Source organism: Gorilla gorilla, chromosome 1 (assembly GCF_029281585.2).
Source record: "Gorilla gorilla gorilla isolate KB3781 chromosome 1, NHGRI_mGorGor1-v2.1_pri, whole genome shotgun sequence".
In the NCBI taxonomy this organism is placed as follows: domain Eukaryota; kingdom Metazoa; phylum Chordata; class Mammalia; order Primates; family Hominidae; genus Gorilla; species Gorilla gorilla.
The window spans coordinates 158,178,266-158,198,930 of NC_073224.2; the positions used below are offsets into that span (position 1 = coordinate 158,178,266).

A 20,665-nucleotide genomic window follows, 5' to 3' on the forward strand; every position below is an offset into this window, starting at 1 on the left:
TCTAGGACATTATAATTTTAGTGTAATTTTTATTTGTTGATGCATATGAGGCAAAGTGAAGTGTTTTAGAATTATGCTCATCTCTTTAATATGGGAGAGATGTATTATTTTCAGTACATGAATCTTCAGTATATCTTCTGTCATTTAATACATTAAGCCTTCATCAAACTAAAAAAAAATGTACAATTACTAGGACAAAAATACATAAGCATAGAATATTATCAAAATTAATGTTTCCCAAAATGTCTTAGATTTTAACCATAGGAAAGTCAGGAATTGTAAGAACTAAAATACACCATAAGCATCCTGACATTAAGAACACAAAGATGAGTGGAGAAAATGGTACATAAGAAATGTGTTCTGTAATTTCTAATCAATAACCACAGTAGCAAACACTATAAAATGGTAGGCTTTTAATGCAGAGAAAATTTCCGTATGGATGGTACCAGTTTAATAAAGGAGTAATAATTCCACATAGAAATACTTTGCTTCAAAGTAAAGACACAGGGAAACTCATTTTAAACATGATTATTTGTTATGTAAATTGAAGCTGAAAACTGATTAAGTAAACGTAGTCTGCATAAAACAGAAATATTGTATCAACTAAAAATTTTATCTAAAATCTTGTAATGGTTTGCCCATTATATGGAGAACTGCTGTCATAGTACTTACAATGTTAAGAATAAATGATTAGAATTAGAACTTACTTTATGAAGAAAACAGAATTCTCTTTTGTTCGCTCTATAAATAGACACTATTTACTATCATCTTCAAGAAAAAGCATTAGTCAAAACAAGGTCACCTAACCCACCCCCAGCAGTCAAGTGCCATTTTTGACAGTAATTGAGGTTAGATTATGCTGTCATCTAAATCCAGAGTAATAACTAGCTTGAGGTGTGGACTGATGTAAAAATACCTATAAAAGGAGGCAAAGTGTGGATAGTACAAGCATTTCTCAGTCCACAGGCAGGAGATATAGATATATTTGACAGCAAAACAGATATTTATGTCATACCATTTTCAAAATCAGTTTTAAAAGAGATACCTTAATCATACGTATTTTACATTTTAAACTTCCTAATTTTTAGCCAACAATAAACAACAAGTATTGATATATACAAAGAAACAGACTATAAAATGTGTGTTTATGTATGTACATATGTGTGACCAAGAAAGGGGTTAACAAGTACTACCTAATGATTGAAAATAGCAAAATTAAGCCCATTTTTATTAGGAACCTCATGGTGCATCCTTCTTCGCTAGTATGATGGCTGAAGATTTTTCTTATTCATCCAGAAAAAAAGACAGGATTGTATCTGGTTTTGTTCTAACAAATTAACATGTGCTTGAATTGATGGTAAGTCTAAAGTTAACCATCTTTTCAACTTCTCCCATCTCTCATAGCCAAGAACTAATAGTTCATTTTTATCTCCATCTCTTTTTTTATCAGATTTAAAAATATATATAAATGTTACTTAATGCATTTTAAAACAGAATTAAGACTTGGTCACATATTTCAGGAAGTTAACATCTGCCTAACCTACCCAATTTTTAACAATATATTTCTGTTTTTATTAAAGTACTAAATCTACCGCAAAAAAAAGTCCTCCAAAGACTTTTTAGCCTTAAATAGGCTTCTTTTAAGATAACTAATTTCAACACTGAAATTCAAAGATTAAGGTGTAATCCCTGTGTCTGAATTTTAATGATTATAATGTACTCCTCACAGATTGGAAAAATCAATGACAAAACCAACAGGGGCCACGTTTTGCTCAGCATACGTTTTCTTGTCAGGTCGTGATTAATGCTGTGCTCTGTAGAGGGAGACATTACATCTGGGCTAAAACAGACCTAAACTTTACCCTCAGGCAGAAATCTGATTTAAACATCTCTATTTAAAGTGACATTTGTCCTCCCCTTTCAACTATTTTCCCTAGAAATTCCAGGAAGTTGACTTCATGACCTAAAAACAGCCGGTGGCTTTGAGTAGCGGTTGTGCTTGTTCCTGCACTTCCGTAAATCTGGGTGCCAGAATTAATCAAGGTGGTAATAAAACAGGTGCCCAGCTATCTGCTATGATGAATCCCATGCTACTTTATTGCCACAAGAATTTGGGATTTAGAATTCAATGTAATTCTAGAGTCAGTAGTAAGAATTGCCAAAATGTATTTTGGTTGCTGATAATAACCTATTTATATCTTATAATGGAGTAGGTTTCTTTTGATTCTTAAGATTACACCTGATATTTCACTAATCTAAAATATCAACTGATAATAAATCCAAGGAATATGGAAAAGCAACTACTTAAAAACAAACCTCTAAAATAAATGAGAATATGCCAGTGGAAGTAGTTTCTCGTATGTCATGCAATAGCTTTCATAAAAACAAAACAAAAATGAAAAGCAAAAAGAAAAAACTCTGCATCTAACAAAAGTCACCAAGAAAACAAATGTATGCATATCAAAACAGGCACCAATATCCTTACACTGTGAACATGGTAACTTTTGATATTATTAAGCAATGTAGACACTGCTGGCAAGTTCCTACAAACCAAGGTAATCTAATTTCTGTTGTTTTTCAACCTAAATTGATTTTTTTTCTTTTAGTCATTCTGGTAATTGAACAAACTTATATAAGTGTGATGGGATTTTACTTACTACCAGACAATGCATAAAATCATCTGTGAAGACAAACTATATTACTTCATAAAACTGCATTTTCGTTGTAATTAAACAAATTGTATTTAAACTTGCTTTCTACTTCCAAAGCAATCAATAGTATTTTGCTATAAGCTGCACTTTACTTGCAGGTGTTAAGCGCTTGGTTCCTTTATTCAATCTACATTTTTTTTCCTTCAGATAATGTTTATTTGTCAAATATAGGAGGTTTTTTGTAAAAAAATAATAATAAAATAAGCTCTTAAAAAACTGTTGGATAAGAATATATCAAAAAATATCTACAAATTATTGCCTACTTAGTGCAGCAGATATATGATCTCAGGAAAAAAATGTTAAATATTTTTGATTAGGATCTCCCTTTTCTCATGACACCGTGACTCACACACACACACACAAAAATACTTACATCAAAACAATCAAAACATTAAGAAAATTTCTATACTTAACATGCTTAACAAAACCTATATACTACACTCAAAATACCAAATTAAAGTCCTGAGTAAAATTTAGGGTTGACAGACCCTTGCTACTCCTTTAGAAATTACCACACTAAGTCAAGGATTATAATTCCCTAATTCCAATAATTAACTATTCATCTCTGTGTTAAAGAAACTATTTCCTTAAGCTTTTTCTTAAAGCATTAAAAAATATAATCACTACCTGGCCAATCTTTGAGAGCATCTTAAGCAGCAAAAAGATTTTAGAGAATAGTCTCAATTTATTTTTGTGACAGCATCAAGCCTAATTACAATAATCTGAGTGATTAAATACTTTTCAACCTTTCAACCTTCAATCAAGAATTATTTGAAGAGATGAATATTTGGGTGGGGCTATAGAATAATTAGTCTTATGTAAGAGAGAAGTAAACTAGCCTATGATTTTAATCTATCTTGGAAATATAAATGTTTTAATCTTTGTTAAAAATAGCAACATAAGTTATCCATTTAGGTTACATTAACTCATATTTAATCCATAGGAACTGATATGACCAAAACATTCACAGAACTTCAACTCCTTTTCAGCTCTAGTAGCTAAACTTGCTATTTTTAATGCTTTATCGAAATCTATCAATTTGAAAAGTTTTTAGCTAGGCATTTTTGCAAATAATCTTGAAGAACCATTTTTTGTAACGATGCATTTTATTTGCAAAATATATTACCTTAAAAATAATTGCACTTATTTTTTACAGAAATCTTTTCTGCAGAAAAGCAGACAGACGTCAAATGCGCATCTCTCCCTTCAAGACTCAAAATCAGATATGGTGAAACAGTAAGAGGCAAAAGTGCTACAGTCTTTGAAGAAACTTTTGTAAAAATAGCACCTTATGTGAAACTAAATTCCTCCATTTCCAAAGCTATCTTTCATTCCTAATCTAAGTAACCCTTAATCTATGTTCTTAAATATCAGCATTGGGCAAGCGGTATGGATTGTTAAAATGAAAAACAGATTTCTTTTAGGTAGGTACAAGTATGTTTAACCTACATCTTAGAATTCCACCTACACCTGTCAATAAACTGAGTGTTATCTGAATATTCACAAAAGTGAGGTCAAATAAATATTTTGATAGAAAATAAAGCAATAACATTTTATTACTATGGTTTGTAGATTTCTAGTTACCTCTTGACCTTCATGACATCTCAATCTCAATTCACATATTCTTATATTAAGATACTAAAACGCTATTTTAAATTTAATGAAACACAGAAAGCTTCAATAATGATCAAATAAAGATTAACCCTAAGTAAACCTTAGTTTTAAAGCTCTCTTCTAGCTCATTTCAAAAAAGGAAAACCCTGAAGCCTGGTGTTAATGTTTCTGCTGATTGTGAAAATTGCAGCAGTAAAAACCTCAACTGTTTGTCTTAAATTGAGACTTGTATTACTGCATGTGAGATCTGTATATTTACATTAGTTTTTATAACATTTGGAAGTTTTGTTGCCTGCTTTGATGTTAGTCCATTAATAAAGCAGACAGTCAAAAGCCTGGAAAAAATTATACTTATTGGAAATTCTCAAGTCAAAACTTGAAGTAATTGGTTTGTTCTACCCCACATGATTCAATATTCTGATTTCCCCAACTACCTGCTCCCAGAGCTATCTCCATTTCTAAATTCGTTTTCTGCTGCCAACACATAGTAACCCAGTGATTGAAAATGGCAGCTGAAGTGCTTCTACAACACATTAATTTTTCCCTAAGTAGTCCAATTTTGTCATCTAAATGTTGAAAAATCTTCTTTTCACTACATTTTGCACCTTTAGAGATTTACTGAATTCAAGATCACCCTCATATAAAGTGAAGAGCAATGTTTTCAAGACAATTTTTAGATTATCACTAATAGCTCTAAAGGATAATGTTGTTTTCTTTATAACACTCTCCATTCAAAGAAGACTAGTTAACAGCAACTTAAGTGCAATAATAGCAATTACATCAATGTGGCCTTTTTTTTTCTTTTTTTTTTTTTTTTACCACTAAAGTACTTCCTAGACAAGTGAAGGGATCAGATAAATAAACTACCATAAAATAATTTCAGGGTAAGGATATAATGATATACAATCTCAATGGCACAGAAAAAAAAACCTAATTGTAATCCAAAAAAAAAGTATCATCCGATTACACTTAAGCTAAAAATGTTAGGCAATTAATGATAGTTTTTCCCCTCTGAAATTGTTATATTGGAATTCATTTTCATTAATAAAATAAAAGCAAGGAGTTTGAACATTAGTAAATGAAAGGTTATCAATTCATATTCAAAAGCAACCAACCATCTAAGGTAAAACTATAAAAAATATGAGCTTACATCTCCAAAAAAGTCTCCCCTTAAATTCATTTCCATCTTAGAACTAAGTTTTGTAAATTCTTAAGTCAAATAAATAAAACTAATTCTTCCCAAGAAATTGAAGATAAAAGTTCCCCCTTGACCCATCTGCACTTGATAACTAACCCAAATGACCCAAGCACTTATTCTTGTTTTTTTCATTCATGGATATTGAATTGTTAAAAGAAATTCAAAGATATGTTCTCTCTGTAAACATAAAAAAGCAAGAACAAATAAACTATATTTTTTAAAATAAACCAACTGAATACTAGAGTTTACTGTTTGACAAGATACAAACATTTTGAAACAAAACAATATTTAAACAGAATTATCTATTTAAATAGAATTCACAAAAATTTGAATCTTCACTTAAAAAAACTTTTCCAAGCTTCTATTTGCAACAGAAGTTGTGTCAAGTTCATTTGAGGTTTTAATTTTCAACATCCTCCGCTGACTTTTTCCCTATTTATTCAGCACATAAAAAACAAAGTTACCTACGTGTACAAATGAGTCTTTTAATCACAAAATTTCTATTGTTTTAGAGACTAATTAAAAACTAATTAAATGGCCTTTTCATTTTACTAATAAAACAAAGTGTAGTTCCTAAAAAAGCATTAAGTTAGAAGGAAAGGCTTTCTCACTCTCTCTTACACTGAAGGGACCCCAAAAGACAGGCAACAGTGACTATCATAAAACAAAAGGTCACTCTTTTTCTAGGAACAAACCATTTATCAATAGAAAATAACTGTCTTGCCATTTGCAAGGGCTCCACAGCAATAGACAATGTTTTTGGCTCACATAATTACAAAACAGTAAAAGTTCAGAAACACAGCCTGAATCCACCTCCCTATTTTTACCCTTTACAATTCTCATTGCCCTTTGGGCCTCCTCTTGGAAGCAAAAGGAAGACAGGCTGAAGTTTTCTCAATTGAGCTAAAGCTAAGAAACCTTTGATATGCTAATATCCCCTTCAAACGGTAAGAATTCACACTTGCATTAATTCAAACAATTTGTGCAGAATGATGTGAAATGGCACCTCTTTTAGAGGCAAACAACAAAAGGAGAGAATCGGAATGTCTGAAGAAACTAAACAGAACATTTGTTCTGTAGTATTCTTTCTATTATGCATAAATTTATGGAAGGGTGGAGGGAGAGACAACAAAAAGTTCCATAACACACCTGGACAGAAGTAAATTTTCTTTTAAAGGGTTTCTCAAGCATTACGAAGATACAAAATTTAAAGTTACAAAGTACCCTTAGTTAGGGTACTTACCCAAGTTGGAATGTTGCCACAGATGAGTACCAAAACTATTCTATTTTTCTGCTCTGGATGCATATTGCCTCTTTAGTGCCTATTTTCTAAGGTTTGCCCAAGATCAAACCTGACTTAGCAAGAGACAACCTAACAGGTAATTATTTACCAAAGGATGTGACTTTCTTCGTTGTGCAACTTCGTTGAGCAAAGAGCAAACTCGGTGGGGCCCGTTCCAGACATAAATAGTGACAGAAATGAATGATTCAACTACGTCCGTTAAATCTATGCCTCTGGAAAGGGGAAGAGAAGTGCACGTACTGAAAGAATGCAGAATAAAATCAAAGAATTGAGGGCGGGGTGGGGAAGAGAGTGCCTTAGAACCTGGCCTTTGTAACGGGAACCATATGGTTGGTAGCTGCAGCTCAGACGCTCCCAGGCTGCTTGGGAGAAGCTGCTAAGCAGCCTGACACCTTTCAAGAAACAGGAGGAAAACATTTCCTCGGTCGGAATCTGAGACAACAGTTTGTATCGGAAAGAACGGAATGGAGGGCGGGGAGAGGGAGAAAAGATGAGGAGGAGGAGTCCCTAAAAAGAGAAAGGCTATGATAGATACCGCAGGACTTGTCCCTCCCAACTATGCTTTGAGAGCACAGAGTGAACAGAGGATTTGAGGGGGGAAAAAAAAAAGCCTCCACTCAGCGACACTTTAGCATTAAGTAAAGCTTCCAGTATTCTCCCCTCACCCCAACCCCGCAGTCTGGCGAAAGGAACAAACTTTACGGGTCCCAAGCGCAGAAGTCTCGCAGGCGCACCTCCACACTGCTGGGGCGCTTCCACGGTTTGGCTCGCCCTCGCCCCCTCTGCCTGAGGGTCGCCCCAGCCCATCAAGGAGCCCACGCTCGGGCAGCGCGGGGGTCTCCCCTTCCCTCGCGCTCCTCCCACGCCTTTCTCTCGTCGCCACTCCCCAGTGGCACCCCCATCCCACAAACCAAGCTCCCGAGGCTCCCTGCCCCACAGCCACTCCAGCAGCATACACTCCGTAACTTCTCCCGCAGGCCCAACGCGGCCCGCTGCTGCCCTCTCACTGCGGCTCCGGGAGGCTCTCTGCCCTCCCCGTGGCCCGCCGGGTCCCCGGCCCCTGCACCCTCCCGCCCCACGAGGCCGCCCTGGCAGCAGCAGCCCCGCCGCTCCCAATCGTAGCCAGTCCCGGCGGCGGCCCGACCACATCTGGCTGCGCTTTGCTGTCATCCTCGCCTCCCCACACCACCTAACCACCGACAAGAAGGAACAGCAACCCTCAAAAACTCGTCCAAGCCCTCCCCCACCGTCCACTTCCCCCGAACTCGCTCCAGCCCCTCAGCCTCCCCGCTCCACTTACAGTCCGGGACCGGAGGGCAAGGCGGGCGGGACGCTGGGGTGGCCCCGGGCCCCAGCGCCCGGAGCAAATAAGCTCCGCCGAGGACGCGCTTCACACTCCTCCTCCCCAGGCCCCCAGTGAAAGGACGGGCGGAACCTTGCGACCCCAAGCTTTTATGAAATTAAAAAATGCATGGCTACGGGAGCCTCATCCTAACCCCCTTGCCAGCGCCCCCGGCAACTAGACTTGATGCCTGGAGAGCGTTACAATGGCTCCACGAGAAAAGGAGAAGCCGGCTGGACCGGACTGAGAGTTCTGCGGATCGATTTCCAAGAGGAGATTGGGGGGAGGGAGCGAGCAGCCCGAGCGAGCGCGGGTCTCCCCCTGGGCCAGCCGAACAGAAACAGCCGAGCCCCATTAACCCGCGGCTCCCTGCGCCTCCAGCATCCACCCCCGGACTGGAGGCGCAAAGCAAACAGGTCTCCGAAGCTGGGCACAGAGGCACATTGTTCGCTCCTGCGGCTCTTACCTCCGTCTGCGAGCGCGCCCCGAGGGAGGGCCGTCTGGCGCGGGGGCCGCGCGGGGACAGGCGCGGAGGGCAGCGGCTACCCCAGCCGGAGAGGGCCGAGGCCGGCCGCGAGCGGGTCCTCGGCCGCCGAGTCCGCGCGGGAGGCAGCGCCGCAGCTCCCCGGCCGGACACGGCGCCGCAGCTCGGCGCGTCCTCCTGCTCGGCCGCCGCCGCCTCCAGCCGAGCAGCCAGCGCCGGGCGACTCCTGGGGTTAAGTCAACATTTTCCCGCAGTTTCCCACACGCCGCTCTTCGAGAGAGGTCTTTCACACACACGCACACACCCCCAGACCGCACGCTCCCTCAGGAAAAAAAAATCGGGAATCAGAGCGAAAGGGGTGGTGGAAGCAAAAGCCTGACAGAGGTGCGCAGACTTGGGAGTCCCTTCGAAGCGACGGGCGGGCGCCGGCGGCGCGAGGCCAACTCAGCTTGTCAGGCGAAGCCCCTCAGCCCCCCGAGCGCCCGGCCGGAATAGCATCCCTCGCGCCGACCCTGCGGCCTGGGGCGGGAGGCGGCGGCGACCCCTCCTCACATTTCGGATCTCCCGGCCGGGGCTGAGCGGTGGCCGCTGCCCCAAGGAAGGCTGGCGGCGCAGACTCGGGCTCGGGGAAGCAAGGAGGAGCCGGGAAGAGCCACGCCACACACAGCAGCGGAGGGGAGATGCCCCCCAACAATCCCAAGGAATTCTCTGGTAAGCTCCCGATTTCGCCCCAGCACCTCTGCGTGTGTGTGTGAGCGGAGAGAGAGTGAGAGGGAGCGAGAGGGAGCGAGAGGGAGAGAGAGACGGGGGAATGCGAAGTCCTGACACAGACTCTCCGCGAGGTCTGAACTGGAGTCACCTCCAGCCTCCTCCTCCTCCTTCCCCCAAATCCGCCCTCCCCGCCAGTTGGGCTAATCATATAAACATACTAGCGTGTACAGCGGCAAAGGACAAATCTCTCCCTCCTGAGTTTTCCAGCAAGGGGCTCGGACAAACTCAAAAGAAGATTACAGGCAGCTAAGTACAAAACGTGGAGCAGATAATCTATAACTCATCGTCGCCCAATGGCCATTTTCCACTCCATTTGAGCAGCTGCTGCGGCCGTGCGCCCAAGCGGCGGGGAGGAGGAGCGAAAGGGGATACTTACGGGCTCGAGCCGTTCGGACGGCGGTGGCGGTGGCCAAGCAGCCGCCCGAGGACCAGGCCGGCCCCGGCTCCGCCGGCGGGGCGGCCGCAGGGCTGTCCGGGCGGCGGTGGCGGCGAGGGACGCGCGCGCACGGCGGTGGAACGCGCCCCGGAGGCGGCCTGCGCCAGCTCGCGCCCCTCCCCTTCTGTCCCCTCCCAGTCGGCTCGCGCTCCCCCTACCCCCAGGTCCCCGAGCTCTGCCTCCAGCTCCCCCCATTAACACACCCATTCAACCGCTAACCCCTAGCCCACCCCCAAACTCCACTCACTGCGCGCTGGGTCCTCCGCGCGCTCCGCCGGCGCGCGCTCTCCATCCTGTCCACACACATGCACTTTAAAAACATTTATTTTATTTCTGGAGCGGGTGAAGAGTATTTGGGAGAGCGCCGCGAAGCGCGGCGCTCCGAGGCTGAGCGCAGGGGGGTGACCAGCGGCTCGGGGCCCCCTCCCCTCTAGGCCCAGGAGCTTGCTCCGGTCCTGGACTTCGGAGAGGCGCCCGGGATGCGTCTTTCACCCACCCCGTCTCCAGGTTTTCTCTTTTCTCCACGCACCGAGCCAGAGGCCCCGAAACTTTTAGTTTCCGTAGCCCTCCTTTTGTGTAACTGCATGGAGGAGAAAGAACGTCTGTTCGCCGCGGCTGCCTCCGTCCGGCTGCGGCGCGCGGGGGACGCTCCAGGGTTAATGCGTCTTTGATACCTGAGATTTCCGGCGCGCTCGTTAATGAAAGTTACATTTTTTTAAACTGCGATGATTTTTTTCTTTGTAGTTACGTAGAGCCAGCTAAACTTTGACTTTATTGACTATATTTCACAAGAGCGTTTTGTTTGTTTTTGATTAAACTCACCAGGATAAGCAAAGGAAGGAAAGGAGACTACAAGGCTCTTTACTCTCAAGTATAGTCACAGAGCTGTTAGGTCTGTTTCCCTCATTTCCTTACATTGAAACTGCCTTTGCTCTTGTCCTCTGAACACACTTCCTTGCCCCTCTCGGTTGGCAATGTCAGCAAACAGCCAGGCAGAGCCTACGATGGACCTAAGCTGAAAGGAACAGAGCAGGACAGGGCGAATCACGCTGGAAAAACGTTTAAAAGCCAGTTAAGTGTCCTGTGCATGCCAGAAAATTCAAACATGGATTTTTTTTTATTGCAAAATTTCTGAGCTGGAAGCAGCTATGTTTTCAGATGTATTTGTAAACCACTGATTCTACTAATGAATGCAGCCATCAATTAAATAAGCATATTTACCTTGGTTTTCAAGAAAAAAATGATTCTCCAGTATTTAAAACCTAGAAAGTAGGATAAAACTTAAGCTGCTTTGCTTTCAGAAACAATATGTACTTTTTGGTGCTGCAGGAATGTTGCAAGCATCATACTTCAGGAATCATTCCAAACAATGTTATTAATATGTCAACAGCAGATTGTTCAAAAGACATGAAGATCCTAAATACCTATCAGTATGTTGTCAGAAAGCCAGATAGGTGTAAAGCCAGATTTACTAAAGTAAATCCAATCCAACTACTGGTCAAGTTTGTTCTTGACTTGTAGGAAATCATAGGTTAAATGTACGTGTGTCCAAATAACTAGAACATGTTCTTTTGGTGGTTTCATTGTAATTCTCAGATTAAAAAAGAACCTTTGATAATCTAATTTCTTCTACCTGATGTATTGATGCTTTAATATTCTCACTATTTCAAAAGATAAAAGGAGCAACTTACAGCATTGGTGCTTTAAACTACATACACACTTACATCTGGAATTTCTTACATAACATAATTCAAATATTAACCACGCAGGATATAAACTAGTCTGGATAAAGTACACTTATGCAGAGCTGGTGCGAAACCTTATAACGTACCTAAGTTTTTACATATGTCAAAATACATACATACAACAGATCTACCTAGCAAAATTAAATCAGGCTACTTCAAGTCGTTGAAAAGAAGGCAGAATTATCTAATTCTCAGACCTCAGAGGTAATTTTATGATCTCCTTAGGAATATAAAATTATTTCATTCAGGATTGCAAAAGAGAATATGTCAAACTGATAGTAACTTGCATTTACCAAAATATTTTAGCCCTTCTTTGTTCATCTTTGAAGGTTTTCACTCATCTGGGCACCATTCACAAAAGCCCCAATGAGTGCATGCATCAGTCTAATCCTATTTTCTTTTGGGAAGCAAAACTTAGGCTGAAGTTTTTATTTAGTGAGCTTAGTAAGTAATCAATAGACATTTTTGCCTGAATTAAGCTGGCCATATGTTGGCTCATTTACTTATTTATTTAACTCTCTCAGAAATAATCTCTGGAAAAACCCATTATCTATCTGCATGATATATTTGACATTCTTTGATGCTCAGGACGTAAGTGAATCACTCTTCACTGTATTCTTGAAGAGACAATATCACAAAAAAGGAGGATGCTTGGAAGGGGGAAGAATTTATCAAAAGTGAATTAAAATTATACAAACTAGAAAAATGCCCCATGGAAGTTTCAAATCTTATTTCAATAGGATGTGTATTCTATAGAGTTCAAAGGGTTCCACACTTTTCTCCTAAAAATATAATAGACTTGCTATGTTTTAAAATTACATTTAAGAATACTGCTTGTGTAAGACAATGTTTTAAATATTAAAGATTTTTAATTATTTCTTTATTCTTTAGAGGTAATACTTCAACCTTCTTTGTATATCCACAAAGAAGAATTGAAATAGTGTTTAATTATATTGCTAGATTCAAGATTAAGCTGTTAGCCACAAACCTGCCATTAAAAGGAACACTTAAAAGGCATACACCATAGAGTATATCTACATTCAAAAAACATAATTTACCTGGCACTATCTGACAATTCATAACATAATTTATAACAATACAGGTGTTATGGTAGAAAAAAATGAAATGAGAAGCTTAATAATATCTACAGATGTGTGCAAGTTAAGGAGAGTTGGAGTATGTTATGCATTCCCTGCAATCCAATCAGTTTAATTACTCAATCTATATTGTTATTTAAGTAATGGCAAAATCATTGACTTATTCATAATAGTTGCTAATTGTTTTTTAAAATAAATTCTACAAAGGACAAAGGAAACACCCATTTCCATTTGTTTTATGTTAAATCAACATATAACCACTCATGGTGATTTCATTCAAGGAAAACAGAAGGAACTCATTAGCTTATGTGGTTAGAGAGATTGATGGGCTTCAAACATTTTAACCATACATGTTTTTTCCAACTGTAGAAACTCATGTTTTTAATTTTAGTAACCTTAAGAAACTGAAGATTATTTTATTCAATGGGTTCATATATTTCTGGTACAGAAGTTATGCTAATTTTTAAACCGAGATTTATCATCTGAGTATCTTTGTTTATAGGGAAGTGATCAGGCACTTGTTAAAATATACATAAGAATAACAGTAGTTTGAGTAACAAAGAATCTGAAATAGTATGAAAATGGACATAGGTGCAGAATATTGTGATTAGTGTAAGCCAATAGAACACAGTATCACTTTCACTGCCCTACTCTGGCCAATGGCTATAGCTAAGACACTTCTAAAAGGATCAGGGTTGAAGGGAAGAGGTATTGAGGCTTGAGAGTAGGCCAAAAGCTGCCATTAAGTTTGAGCAACACAGTTATAGAAGACTATTAAGGAGGGAAGGTTGTATCTATTATGGGGAGCGTATTTTTGCCTGTGATTAGAGTTTGTGAAACTCTAATTTTGTTTCAAAAGAAACAATTTGTTTTCAAAAGAAAATTGTTTCAAAATTGTTTCAAAAGAATCAACACGTGGAATGACTCTCATTTCTAATTCAGAAATAGAAATAAAATTAGCTAGATTATATCCTAAACCTAACTCAGTTCCATTTTCTTCATCATTACTTGTTGATGATGTTTGGTGCTGAAACTAGTTTTTCCTACTCTAGAAAATAAACTATGTTAAAGCTCTAGAGCAGATCAGAGCAATATATGAATGCCAAACTTGACTAAAACTTGTTGAAAGTTGCTAGCTTTGTTTTCAATTTTTGCCTTGCCATGCATGTAGACTGAAAAGAAATCAAAACTCATTTTCCGTAAGAGCAAAAACATATGAAAGCATTTGGCAAAGCCAGTAAGGTTTTAGCTATTCTCCCTGCTCTACAGGCTTAGCAAATTTTCTCCAAGAAGGCCAAACCCTATCCAAAATGTAGAGATGCAGTCTCCAAAAGTAATGACAGTTTAAAGTATAATGTAAATATAATTAAGGCACATTGTGTTTAATGGTATAATTTAGAAGTATATAATCACGAATTATTAATAGCTGTCATTTGGTAATTAATACTTTTTAAAAAAAGCATCCACTAGTTCAACTGGTAACATGACTTTTTCTGTGCACCACACGTGTTAATTAATATATGCGTAATTGTATATAAAGATTTAGGAAATTTTTATGTCGTTACCATTATGATACTCAAAAGTAAGCAAATTTAAAACGATATTCCTCATAATTATTGTTCCACTGAGTCTTAAACAACTCAAAAGTTTTTCTTTCCCATAGATTGTTCCTATAACTCTCATTAATCTCTGCATCTTGAGAATTTTCTATAGTTGGATCTTATAGGTCTTTTATCAACGCTTCTGTCAGATCACAAAGTGTAAGCAAAAGAACACTCATTTTATACAAAGCTGTCTATAACTTCTAATAATTTTGTCCATCATAAATACTCATAACCGTGTTTTCTCATTAACAGTACATGGTTTAAAAAAACACCTCCTGCCGTGTGCGGTGGCTCACGCCTGTAATCCCAGGCCTTTGGGAGTCTAAGGCAGGTGGATCCTAAGGTCAGGAGTTCAAGACCATCCTGGCCAAGATGGTGAAACCCCGTCTCTACTAAAAATACAAAAATTAGCTGGGCATGGTGGCAGGCGCCTATAATCCCATCTACTTGGGAGGCTGAGGCAGGAGAATTGCTTGAACCTGGGGGGCAGAGGTTGCAGTGAGCCGAGATAGTGCCACTGCACTCCAGCCAGGGCACTGGGCAACAGAGCAAGACTCTGTCTCAAAAAACAAAACAAAACAAAAATAAAATACCTCCTGATCCCCTTTTAGTGCATACAAACCTCCACCACTGTCAACGATGAATTAAATTTATTTAAACTTTCTTTAAAATTGTTGAAGGTAAACTAAGAATAATCTAAAATTACAACTCTTTGAATGGGCAGTTCTTGATAAAGTATCATGTGTTGCTTAGGTGCAGAACAAAAGCAAAGAGATGGTTAACAGTAGAAATAGCTCTATCAAATCTAAATCCTTAAAGATAACCAAGTAACAATTTCACAGAATAGTCCAAATTGAATTTTTAGTGCCTCTCAAATATGACTTTGACTATTCATGTCATAGTTCACTGTAGTATGGCAAAACTTGCAAAGGCTTTTAAGAGTCAGGAAACAAACTCACATACACCCTCTCTGCATTTTAGAAAGTGAGTCAAATATACAATTATATAACACTTATGTTTTCATATTGTTTCAAGTGTGTGTAACATCTATAATGTTTTCATACATTAAAGTTTTCATAATTATACAGCATAGAGTAATTATACTCTATGATCCCTTAGTATTTTTTAAACACAAAAAAACTTATTTATGTATTTTTATTTATGAATTTATTTTGAGACAGTGTCTCACTCCAGCTTGGGCTGGAGTGTAGTAGCACAATCATGGCTCACTGCAGCATTGACCTTCTGGGCTCAAGCAATCTTCCCACCTCAGTCTCCCAAGTAGCTGTGACCACAAATGAGTGTCACCACACCTGGCTAATTTTTTTTATTTTTTCTAGAGACAGGGTCTCCCTATGTTGCCCAGGCTGGTCTTGAATGCCTCAGTTCAAGCAGTCCTCCCAAAGTTCTGATATTACAGCCGCGGACCATCGCTCCTGGACCTGTTTCATTTCTGAAAATCTTTTATAGCATAACATTGTATAACATGAGATGTTTGACTTTGACTTTGGTTGATCCTTCTGATCTATAAATTAACTCTTACTAATGTTTTTCATGATTTTGTTCTCTAATCAATATAACTATGATCTTTTACTCCACTTTGCTGCTTTATTTTTTAAAGGCCTTTATTTGTCATGCACATTTTAATAAAAATAAATATGTCTGAGCATCTGGAAAGTAGAACAGCAGTTTGCAATGTAAAATAATGTGTTATAAACCTAATTCCCATCAACATAGTTTCTTAATAAAAGAATAGTATCATTCAGGTTTCAACTTATTGAAACTCTTTACAATGCATTCTTAAGGTCAGTATGAAATCAATCACTTAGATCCTAGACCAAACAATGATGTAATAGGCATATGCTTTTGTGATAGAAAAGAATCGGTTTTCTTTCAAATTAGCATCCAAATTTAGAATCATATTAAAATGTCATTCATATCTCAAAGGAGCACTGAAATGATTCAGTAATGATAAGGTTTTGTTAAGTAATATTTAATGAAAAATTTGAGGAAAAATTTGTTTTAGGTTAGAAATACAAACACATAAATAACCTGTCCAGTTATTGTACATTAAAAAGATGTTGCTAAACCATCATCTGGATAATATATTCTTTGAATGGTTTTATTTTAGTGATGGAAATGTGTTTCACTGGACCATCCACACTCTTAGTCAATTGTCCTGGTTACCAAAATCACCTATCTACAATATAACTAACGAGGATTATTAGTGCATTAAGAGTGCCCCCTTCATTATGGGGGCAACTTTAGTTGTCCCGAAAATGACGGCAACTTAATTAGTACTATATCCTTACTACCCTAATTAGTAGCCCAAATTCAAACTATATATTTTTAATTGTTCAAACAATGTAGAATCCACAGCAAGAAAAGCTAATTTCTTATTTATTATCTAATGACAATTGAAACACAATAATTCATTATAATACTGGGTTACTGCTATATATGAGGAGACGTGTCAAGGTAAGAGGTAACGGATATAACATAAAAACAATTTTTATAGTTTGTTAAAATAAAATTAGAGAAAAGCAGAGTAAAAATGCTGGCTATGAAATGTAAATGTTTGAGGAACCCAAGAATGTGAATTATTTTCAAATAATCTGAATCCCAAGAAGACTATCATTTATCATTTAAAAATAAATTTGTGGGTAATCAAATAAAGAATCTGAAAAATATTTAAAAGAATGAATTTTGACATTTTCATATAATTATTCAATATTTACTTTCTCTCCAATGCCCTGTTTTAAACTTGATATATGTATAAATCAAAATACTTTATGCAGGTGTAGATTTGAGATGATAATGCTCGCCTATTTGCTTATATTGACTATTTCCATACAGGAGGAAATCATGTAAGGTCAAAAATAGATACTAGATTGAATATTTAGAAAACTGTCTTTCCTTAAGAATATTTACAACTTATCAAAATTTGGAAGTAAAATATTATACCTTATATACTGAGGGAAGTCTGTCTTTGCCTGAATTTTTCAGTTAGTGAAAGAAGTGTTTAAATACTCTGAAGTTAGATTATTAACTTCTACAAAACTGAAACAGATGTGTGTCTTAATATGCCATTAAATTTATGATTTACATAGAACTCTTGCATAGAGCTAAGCAGAGGCCAATGATTCTAATTTGCTCTAGATTTACAATAACCTGATCTGGTTTTTGTAAGTACTGAAATACTTTAAACAAAATTAGAAAGCAGTTGTTCTTTGTGTGATTAAAGATGCAATTCCCTTTGGGGTAATGAGAAAAGTTAGAGCATGTTTCTTTCCTTATGGATGTTTCTATTATAAACAAGAGTGCTATACATTATATATTTTTGTTACTATGATTTTCTTGTTTTTAATTATAAAATAAACCAATTGAATTTCAGTGGAGTCTAAAATTGAAACTATGCCAAAATTTTGCTGAAGAATGTGTACTGAGCCTTATAAAAATCCTTAAAATTTTTCCCAGGGTCGTAAGGTCTTGTTATATAAATACTAGTTCACCATCATTTTCTAGAGCAAAACATCTTCTGATTAAGACCTATGTAGCAAAAAGACTTGAGTGCAGAATAAATTTTAAGCCTAGAGAATCACCTGAGTAAAATTGTTCAGGACTAATGATTACTAGATTCATATAAATTACAAATTTTAAAAATGGTCTGTTTTATCTTATTACACAAATAATAACATTTACAGCACCATTATTTAAACTTTCTCCTTTGCTTTGGTGAATTATACTTCAGCTGCTAAAAATAAAATCTCTACAAACACTTTATGTTAAATATTGTAAATACTGTTTCCTTAAAAATCAGCCAGGAAATGTTGATATAAATATCATCATAAGCATATGTGTTTATGTTTATGTATATAGAAAATAAGCACATGAGAAAGTATTAATTCATTAAAAGTTTATCTCTCATAAAACCTTTATTAGCCCTTGAAGTCTTTGCCACTTCATATAAAATGATTTATCTTTTGAATAACAAGGTTCCATTAATCTGTTTGACAAAGGAATTTTTAAATCATTTAAATAATTTATTTGAATGAATTATTTAAATTCTGTAAAAAATATATATGCACATGTATATGTATATGTCTGCGTCTATATATTTGTGTTCTGGCACAATATCACATAAGAAATACAAAATGGAATTCAGAATACATTGTCCTTGACATCACCAGTGTGACTTGGTGTTGCTGCTGATGTGTTCCGTGATCACCCACTGTTTGCATAGGACCCCTGTTAGAAGGCCATTTGTGCTACATTTGGCACAACAGGATAATTTAATGTCAGGGGAAAGTTGCACATGATTTTCTATATTCATTTTTAATTTTGCGTTTTTACTGAAATTGTAGGCTGACATATTTTTCAAAATGTAAGGATAATAAAGGCAATTATTCAGCAGTCATAGAAACCTGCTTTCCTCAATTCAGTGCTCTAGGTGCTGCTGGAGAATGGTAAACATACTCCCTCCCCAGAGAAATAAATCATCTGTGGAAACAAGGGAGAAATACGCACGGAAAGGAAACAAGAATATACAAAACTATTTATAAGTTAATACACAAAACTAATTAGGACATAAGGATTTATAGACTATGCTTAATATGCACGGCATTCTGAAATTTTAACTATATACTATTTCTTCACAGACTATTACTTCACAAAATTTTCTCTCAAATACATTTTATTCTTGTTCCTTTTTCCCTGAAAATGAACTTTTACTCACAAAAATAATGAAAACGAGGAATAATTTTCCAACTTTGGTGAGGTTGTAGAATAAATTTATGACAAGTTATCAATTTTATTTTTAAACCTGCAGGAAAATTAGCTTTCACTTAAGTATATCCTACACAGAACATAATAGGTAATATGTATCTGTTTTTTTTTTTTAACCTGCTCATCTCCTTTTTTTTTTTTTTTTGGAAATTCCATCCCATTTTTTTTCCTGTGTGCCACTGTTCCACTGCCCCATTATATTAGGTTTGAGTGGATTCATTCAGATTTTATTTCAATTTTGTTACCCGTCCTATCAACAGATTTCCTTTGGCATTAATTTACTAGAGAGGACATAATTTCACACATAATAATATCTCAATGTGTTTTTGTGGCATGCAGTAAACTTTGAGCCTCCAACTTCTTCAGTCCTCTCACTTTTATCCAACCATCCACAGACCCAGCTATAACACTGTGCCATTTTATACCAATTACCCACAATACTCAAACCTTGGGAGGCAGGTATGAGAAGCTCTCATCAATCTAATACAGTTTTGTAAAGTCTCTGGTCTACCAAAATAGCTCATGACTCTTGGGGAGATAATGGTCTTTTAAAAGTTCCTATTTTTAAAAGATGCCTTAAATTTTAAATTTTAATTAAAAAGAAAAAAGACCCCTCAAACTCCTTTTTAGAACTTCCTCTTAGGAAGCACTGCCCTCCCTGCTCACATTCTTTTTTTTTTTTTTTTTTTTTTTTTTTTGAGATAGGGTCTTGCTGCGTCACCCAGGCTGGAATGCAGTGTTGCCATCTCAGCTCACCATAACCTCCACCTCCCTGGGCTCAAATGATCCTCCCACCCCATCCTCCACAAAGAAGCTGGGACCACAGGCATGTGTCACCAGGCTGGGTTAGTTTTTGTATTTTTGGCAGAGACAGGATTTCACCATGTGCCTAGGCTGCCAGCTCACATTTATGTATCTAGAAATGGCTCCCAACTTTGTATGGCATAGGAAGTATTATACTATTCAGAATGGTATGCACCAATCATACTGAAATAATTTTGAAACATTTCACTTATTCGCAGAAGCTTTTTGAAGAGCAGTGACCTTTTCAGTATCTAGCTGTAGTTGGCTGATGGAAAGTATTTCTGGAATAAATGAGAGTTAGATTCCTATAATGATGAATACCATTGTAATATTTAGTTCAGTATATTGTCCATATTCTGCAGCACTGCTTTTGCTGATATAGATATTGCAAGTTGAATAACCTAGAAATCTTATATAAATGTACTCACCACATATAAACACACACACAAATTTACATAATAATAAATTTGTTTTGTCAATTAATTGAAATATTTTTGTAGGCCATATGTAAACAAATTTTAGTGCCTGCATAAATTAGTAATTACAATGAAAATTTGAGTATTTTCCAGAATAACAATGTTTGTGTGTGTGTGTTCTTTAAGTAAAAAGAAACAAAAATGTAGACAAATTGTCAAAGGAGTTTCTAGTACTACTAATCATCCTGTTGAGTGTGTGTTTTTGTGTGTGTTCGTGTGTGTGTGTGTGTGTGGTGCATGCATTAGATAGGTGGGAAATATCTCAAGGAAAGCAGGAAATGAACGCATGTGAATT

The 20,665-nt window shown here is 37.7% G+C and overlaps 1 protein-coding gene across 32 annotated transcripts in view; it reads right to left on the reverse strand.

The window, feature by feature from the left end:
• The window catches only part of ADGRL2 (adhesion G protein-coupled receptor L2), a 301,782-nt gene that overhangs the window by 181,749 nt on the left and 99,368 nt on the right, over positions 1-20,665 (reverse strand). For 4 of the 32 annotated variants that reach the window (XM_055369127.2, XM_063697529.1, XM_055368885.2 and 1 more), the window contains exon 1: positions 10,356-10,493. The exons of 2 other annotated variants lie outside the window; for them this stretch is intronic. The gene's annotated coding sequence lies outside the window, so the exon portion shown is untranslated. Of the gene's footprint in view, positions 1-8,126; positions 8,568-8,634; positions 9,470-9,799; positions 9,992-10,106; positions 10,494-20,665 lie in introns of those variants that run through there. 26 more of the 32 variants (XM_055369341.2, XM_063697524.1, XM_055368924.2 and 23 more) reach the window with 17 other exon arrangements.